Source organism: Bactrocera neohumeralis, chromosome 6 (assembly GCF_024586455.1).
Source record: "Bactrocera neohumeralis isolate Rockhampton chromosome 6, APGP_CSIRO_Bneo_wtdbg2-racon-allhic-juicebox.fasta_v2, whole genome shotgun sequence".
NCBI lineage: Eukaryota > Metazoa > Arthropoda > Insecta > Diptera > Tephritidae > Bactrocera > Bactrocera neohumeralis.
Window position 1 is genome coordinate 34,212,192 of NC_065923.1, and position 7,956 is coordinate 34,220,147.

General features: G+C 38.1%; 1 long non-coding RNA gene across 2 annotated transcripts; it reads left to right on the plus strand.

Annotated features, from left to right (window-relative positions):
• Nucleotides 1-1,286: 1,286 nt before the first annotated feature.
• On the plus strand, nucleotides 1,287-5,326 carry LOC126761381 (uncharacterized). 2 transcript variants are annotated; one of them, XR_007667360.1, is made up of 3 exons: nucleotides 1,287-1,507; nucleotides 1,601-3,785; nucleotides 5,215-5,326. It is a non-coding gene; the product is annotated as an uncharacterized LOC126761381 (long non-coding RNA). The 2 variants fall into 2 exon arrangements; XR_007667361.1 differs by having other exon boundaries at nucleotides 1,601-3,775.
• Nucleotides 5,327-7,956: the final 2,630 nt, after the last annotated feature.

Consider the following 7,956-nt stretch of genomic DNA (forward strand, 5'->3'; position numbering starts at 1 on the left):
AATTCAATGGATGGACCAACTGAGACGTAGCCGCTGCCAACATTTGGAAGAGATAATCTTCAAAAAATAAATGTGAAAGAATGTTCTTTCGAATGAGAATAAACAATCCAACTAAATTTGAAGTTTCTGCGTCTTTTTTTTAAGTAGGGAAATGAATCACCCTTTATGAAAGTGTGAAATCGGTTCACGTATTATACCAGCTCTCATATACCACTAAAAATTATTTTGTTTAAAATGTAGAAATTACTTCTATAACGTACTGTTCGTAATTGTTATAAAACAATCACGATGTACGATTCGAGTCCATTTCCATTTACAGCCGCAATTATGAACAGCTGACGCTCACTCTTAAAAGCTCCGCTCTCTTTAAGCAAACTTACTGCTGCTGCTCTTAATACTCAATTTCTCTTGACATGTGTATGCAGCGGCAACGATGTCTGCACTTCTGTCTTATCAGTGATAGTCGTGTAAACAATAACACAACAAACACCAACACAAATTGTTTGAAATAAAGTTCCACGCTATCTTACACCCAGATGAGCTTATTTACTTGCCTGATTATATATGTACATGTGCGTATGTATGTGTTTATGCACTTCTGCAGCTGTAAATCATGTAAATTCTGCCCACTGCGCTCTGCTTCAGCCGCTGTGTTATCAGCTGTTGTGCAGCGCACTCGCTTGCGCTCCACTGCCAACACACTCGAATGCAGCGGGAGTATCTCAGCGCTGCCAACCGCTCGCCGGTAGCTAATGGCTGCAGCTAAGCAGCGGCAGCGACAGCGCCAGTGGCAGCGATGCGACGACGGACGGTGACAGTGTCTGTGTGAGGGGGATGATTGGCGCGGTGCGCGATGGTGGTAACGGTCGGGCGCATGTGGGTGCTGAAGTTTGCTCGCGCGCAGCTTTATTCTCGCAGTTGCAGTTGTCATTGCAAGCATATGTACATATGTATACTCGCGTGTATGCATATAATTTTTGTTTTGTCGTTGGAACTATTACTAGTTAGCGTTTGTGTTGCCGGCTACACACAGCTCTGGCAACTGTCATGATGTTCGACTTTTGGCGCTTAGCTTGCGTCGCTGCTGCCTTACGTTGCTACGCGCATGCAGATGCATATATGTATATATGTATGTGTGTGTGTGCGCTTGTTGGTAGTTTGCTGGCTTGTTAGCTAATTGCTGTTGTTGTGCGCAGTGTTTTTGTTGCACACGTTGACGCTCAAACAGCAGCGACGTTGTCGGCCGTTTGTGTGTTCAAAATACGTTCTGCCATTCCGCCTGAGTTCTGATAGTTTCTCGGTTTGGATTTCAGTATCGCATAGGAAGTTGTCGCGAGTGCTTGCTTGGTGGAGCTTGGTCGAATAGCTAAAGTAGAATGCAAAAGGCAAACGTTTGCCGCAACCAACGCACAAATCACTCGCCCGCAATACCAATACAATTTCGATAAGAAAAAAATACATAGTTTTCGCTACCGCAGAGCCAACTACAAATAAACAAACAACAAACGTGTGTACATACATATGTATATTTCAAATGTAATGCAACGAAAGTTGTAAATTTGTGTTGTTTTTTGTTATTTTTTTTTGTATATGCTTAAAGTGATGCAATGCAATTTATAAAAAAAATGAATTAATACAAAAAATAAATAAAAAATAATAATATTTTCGAGCAAGAAAACTTAATCGCACAGGCATGCAATTTATGCAATTTACTAAATAGTGCTACGAAAAATCCAAAACGTGGATGTGAAAGCCTTTGACACCTCATCCTAAACGAAATAAAACAAAACGGCAATTTCGTGTGCGCCCCAAACTTATTTTACCAATTAAAAGGCATAAATGTTGCAGTGAAAATATTTTAACCGTTTACATTTAGACCTACATACTCATGTCCAGCATTACATAGTGCTTTGGTCATATCCAAAATGCGCGGGTGCAAAAAAATTCTTTAATTTAAGCAGACAGCGTGTTACTCTCTGTGGCTTTACGGTTGTGTGTGTGTTATTGTTCAAAAAATGGCAATGAAAAGAAACAACAGCGCGCTCCAACACCTTGCAAGATTCGCCGGTCTTCTTAGATAACTCCGACACCTTGCAAGATTCGCCGGTCTTCTTAGATAACTCCAGGGCCTTCGATAGTGGGTTGTGTGCGCGGCTTTAGATCAAACAAGAGATGAGAGTTTGAATAAAAACGAAACCAAATTTTAGACAACTAACTGCTCTCAATAGAAAACCAGTGTCAATAAGGGCCTCTCAATAGAAAGTTAGTGTCATCAGTCTTCGTAGTTATTTCCAGCGGCTTGGCGGATAGTTTGTTTATACTAAACTTCTATAGTGGATTGTGTGCGAGGCTTTAGATAAAAACGAGAGACGGGAGACCAAATTTTAGTACAACTGACGCCTCTCAATTGAAAACCTGTGTGGATAAGAGCCTCTCAATAGAAAGTTAGCGTCATGAGCCGTTCTCGGATACTGCTATGAACGAACCTCAATAGAAAACCTGTGTGGATAAGAGCCTCTCAATAGAAAGTTAGTGTCATGAACCGTTCTCGGATAATTCTATGAACGAAATTCCAATAGCAATTGCAAAGCTGTTAGCGGCATACTAACTTTATTTCAAATGACATTAGCGAGTTTATGACTTCGTTATCATTGACAGTCGGTATCTTTGCTATTGTTGATATTTTGGTGATCCTCCGTTTTAGTTTTTGTTTTAAGGTTATTGTTTCAAATAAAAAGATATCGAATGCAATGCAGCTTAGGGTGAAAACGTATAAGCATAGCTTAGTTCTAGAATCCTTGCAAATAAGACTTCCAAAAACTGATATATCGAGCTCTCTTTCTATATTTTCTAGAATCCTCGTAAAAATAATAATTTTAAAAACTGATACAACGATCTCTTTTTGATATTTTTCTACTTGCAGTCCTTTCAATAACTTTCAAAAAGTGTCTTCGGCTACTGAAAAATACTTCGTTTTCTGCGTCAAAGTTGCCACTGTAGTAATATAGTCATATTTTCTTCATTATATACAAATCAGTCCTTCATATGCAATATTTTTTTTTTTGTTATTTACTTCTAATATGTGCACCCTATTACCCTAAATAAACGCGCCTACCCGAGTCCAACGAATTTTTACTCTCTTCCTCAATTGAATTCATTTTCTCCCATTACACATTTCGATTTCCATCAATCAATGCTGATCGAGTTCAATAAAATGCCAGCAAGTTAGATTCAATGTATCGTGAAATTTTCTGCTATTACCAACCCTCCGTCTACTTCTGACCTAACCATAAGGCTTTCAACAAGTAGTGGCCATTGTTTATTTGATTTTATTTGTTGAAATTATAGCATGCCCCGTGAGAGTATTCTGTGCACTGCAGCTTAGTTGTCATCTCAGTCCCTATACGAGTACATACTACAAGTATATACATATGTGTGTATATAAATCATTTAATTCACAATATCTGTTGCTAATGGAAGCGGGAAAAGTATAGCTTTGACGTTGTCGGTGACTGCGACAGAAACGTTTCAAAATTACCTCTAATTGCGGTCACGTGTTTTCGATTGCTGTAGCCGCGATCTAACGAGTTGCATAGATCTGAAAAGCGCGAAATACGAGTAGTGTTTTGCAAAGCGTACTCAAGGGAAGCTTTCAATGTGCGTGTTTCGTATGAAAGTGCTTAGAAAAGTTTGTCTGAATTCTATGTGCTCTGAACTATTCACAAAACGAATAGATCAGAGTCGAAAATTGTGCGCGGGTATTTGTGTTTTCCAAGTACATACAAGTATATACATGTTTTTCTTATATAAGAATATGTGGCTTTATGTAATTATGTCACGGAATATTCCAAGATCAGTGCTACATGAAATTCATCCTGGGTGTATTTCTACCATAAAATAGAGTTTCTACCATAAAAGTGTTTTAAGAGTTTGAGGTTCGACTAAGTTCTTGAACATTTTATAGAAACCGCGATTTATATAAAAAAGTGTATAAGATTTTGAGAAGAAATATGGACTTCGAACGGCTCTCTTGGCTATCAGTGGTGTACTACATACAACATCCTATTAGATTCCAGGAAACTAGGCACATTAAGTAAGTGTACTCGAGAGGAATATTCCAAAATCCTCTCTCACGTCGATTGCATTCCTGATAACTTGGACCGCTACGCCGCGGAACAACCCTTAGCAGCACGTTCTCCGCGCACATACTTCCGAGAGCTTTGTGTGTGGGGCGGAGTAGCTGTTGAAGAGGAGCTTTGAGCTTTTTTATGGAAGGATCTAAGCTCAAGGGAAAGGTTGGAGGAGGAGTCTTTTGTCGGAAGCTCTCAATTAACTCTTGTTTCATATCCCCAATGGAGGTGGACAAGGGAGCAGAGATATGCGTCTATCCGCATAGTTTCAAACTAGATAATCGAGTGGAAGGTGCTGCCTACTCTGCAAAATTAAATATCAAAATCGTCTTCCGCCTACCAGACCACAGTAGTGTCTTCCAAGCCGAGATCACAGCAATTAAAGAAAGTCTTCTTGTTCTTTGTTCTTGTACAAAGAGTATGATCATAAAAAGAGAAATATTTATACATTCATATATAGCCAGGCGTCTTTAATATCACCAAAGTCTCTTAAGGTTTCGTCTAAGTTATTAAAGGAATGCTTTGAATGTCATCTTAAGGAATCTAACGATAAACCTGCAAAGAGTTCCAAGACATAGTGATATCCCTAGGAACTGTGAACTATCTAGAACAATCCCTGGCTTGCTCAACAAGCAGGAAAACGTGGCATGAATAGAATATGGGCCGCACATTAAAATTTAAAAGTAATGATATAAGAATTCTAGTAGGAGGTCACGGACATAGGTAGACTTGCCAGTAGACTTAGATGCTGTTAGGAGGTAGAAAACGAGAAGACTATTAAATATGTGTAAGACTCTACATATTAGACATACATACATATGTATATAGGAAAATAATTGCAAGTATTGGTCGAGCGTTTCTAGACGACGACTAGGAAGTTGCGCAGATAGAATTTTCGAACTCCATCTGAAGTACGGGTGGTTCAGAGAGCAGCCAATAGAAAGAAAGAATCTTGATTCTGGTGATATCATAATGGGGCCTAGGTGCGTTGTTAGATAGCCTCTTTACCAACCTAACTCACACCTTGGGCTACATTATATGCTTTTTAGTAAGAATACCTAATTTTTTTGAAAATATAATATAGCGTATGTTTACCTCAGAGAGTCTAACTTCTCAGCGGTGAAAGAACTTTTCAAATTCGTCAGATAGTTACGGATCCTCTACAATTCAAAAAATATAGACTCGTATTTACATACTCGTAGGTATTATATTTTAGATGAAGAATGGACTGTGTACAATCAGCACATGATCCATAACTTGCTGAAAAGTGAAGCTAACTTGTTACGAGTATCTAATAAAGACTTGAAATGTGAAAAGTAAATTCTGCCGATCCTTTGCACCATTGTTTCTGAGTAATTGCCATAGTTGTGGAAGTAATATTTGTTGCCAATAGCTTCTACGAATACAGTGATCCACAGACACAGTGTTTGCCTATTAACTTTGCAAGTAATGCAGACAAGCGAACTCAAACTGAAGTGATTTCTGATTTCTGAATATGAATTTAACATTATTATTGTTGTAAGTGCAAGAAATATAGCTGTGTGCGATATATACTACATACCTACATACACATGTACATAATTCTTACAAGAGGTATAGCTCCTCCGACGGGTATTCGAACTTGTAGTTTATAGCGAGCACTCGGCGGTGTTTGAAGGTGGTTCATTGGAATATTTATGTTATGAACTAGTTGATATGAGTGGTAGAATAAAAATAAAGTGATTGAAGTGCATAAAGTGAAATCTAAATCAAATGCTTAATAATATTTAATCGTGCAATTAAATTCGTGCTGCAGTAAGCATCTTGGCAAGCTACTTGAACCAGGATGTGGTATTAGTTTGACTAAAACAAGTCCAGTAGAGTCGTGCGCGCTGCCTTAATAATTACATATTCGTGGCTATGTATGTGCATATATACACATGTATCGATTAGACTACGACGAGCGTTGTAGTAGTGCGCAGTTTAGTAATCTATCGTTGTGCAGTCGGAATTGGATTGAGTTACTCGCGTTGCCGTCAATATAGTAATCTACGCCTATCCATGCTAATATACAGCGTTGGAATTGAAAGCGACGCAAGATCTTACCTTGTTGCCTGAGATAATGCATGCGAGAGCTTCCCTATGCTCTTGAGGAAGGTGTCAGTGTCTCTTAGTCATAGCCATAGTTATATCCTTAGACATAGTGTTTGTAGTTAACCGCCAACTAGACGTGCATACCTCAACAGGGCTAATTGGAAATAAGCCGATAAATTCATCGTGTCAACGCGATCAACGGAATTTTTAGATACCAAAAAGGCGATCGGCGTTATACCAAAAATGGATATGAAAATGGAGTTAGTGAGTCAGTCGCAAGATATGAGTACCGGTTCACCGTCAGAGGTGCCAAATGATCCAGGGTAAGTAAAGTAAAACTCTATGTAAAGCGTACATTTACATACATATAACAATTAAGGAGAGGCAAAATTTAAATACTTATTATTCCACGAAATTATGAATGGATCACAATCATCTTTGTAATCTAACATAAACTATAGGTCATAAAGGGTGATCCGTTTCGACGTTCCCTATTTAAAAAAAAAAGTCACAGAAACTTCAAATTTAATGGAGAATTTTCATTATCATTCGAAAAAACATTCTTTGGCATTTATTTTTTGAAGATTGAAGAGTCCAATTTTCAATGACTCGTTCGAGCGTTTCGTCTGGTAACTGGAGAATGACACGCGTGATGTTCTGTTCGAACCCCGAATCGAAACGGGATTGTCTGCATAGACTTTAGACTTTACATATCCTCACGGGAAAAAGTTTAACGATGTGATATCACACGATCTTGGTAGCCAATTGTCCGGTTCAAAACGTGAAATTATTTGTTCACCGAAGTGTTATCTCAATAAATCCATTGATTGATGCGATGTGTATGAAGTGGCGCTGTCTAGCTAAAACCAAAGGCCATATAGATCATGAACTACAATTTCAGGCAACAAATAGTCGGTTATCATTGCGCGATAACGATCCACCGACCCACAAAAAACTCCAAACCATTTTTTTCCCTGATGAAATGGCAGCTCTTGAATCTCTTCAGGTTGCACTTCGTCTCAAATGCGCCAATTTTGCTTTTCTACATACCAATTGCGCCAGAAATGGGTCTCATTGCTGAAAAATTTTGGCTCAGAAGCGTCGGATCTTCTTGGATCTTTTCAAGAGTCCATAGAACGAAGCGATCTCTCTTAAAGGTTGAGCGGGTGAGTTAGTAGGTATATGTTCGCTAGAGCCCCGATTTGATCTATATTAGTCACTAGGGCTAATTATTATCAGGAAAAGATTCGCTCTAAATTACATAATATATCTCAAAGATTAATCGGTAAGAGATGGAATACCAAAGTGAACGAATCAGTTGGAATTAAAATTTGTGATAAATAGAAATAGACGTGAATGTAGTTCAATTTTCAACTCAACCGCTATATGAAGAACCTATCATGCATTGGTGCTCAGCAATTTTGGATGGTAATTTTTTGATATTAATATATAACTCGTTCTCGTAAATAGGCATATATAACCCTATATTAAGCTCGATTATTTTTAGGTGATTTAAATAACCGTTAGGTGAAACAAAACTATTATTTTCTGTCACAACATGTCGCAATAGTACAAATATAGGTCAATATTAGAGATGCATTAGTGAATTCAGAGGAAATCTTTACTTGATAATAATCTACTGTGTCAAGAAAGTCCGTTTTTGGGTAATTTGTTCCCCTAAACCTCATATACCAAATATAACACTTTTCGAACTTCCGGTTACGTTATTACGTATTTGTTATACCATATATGT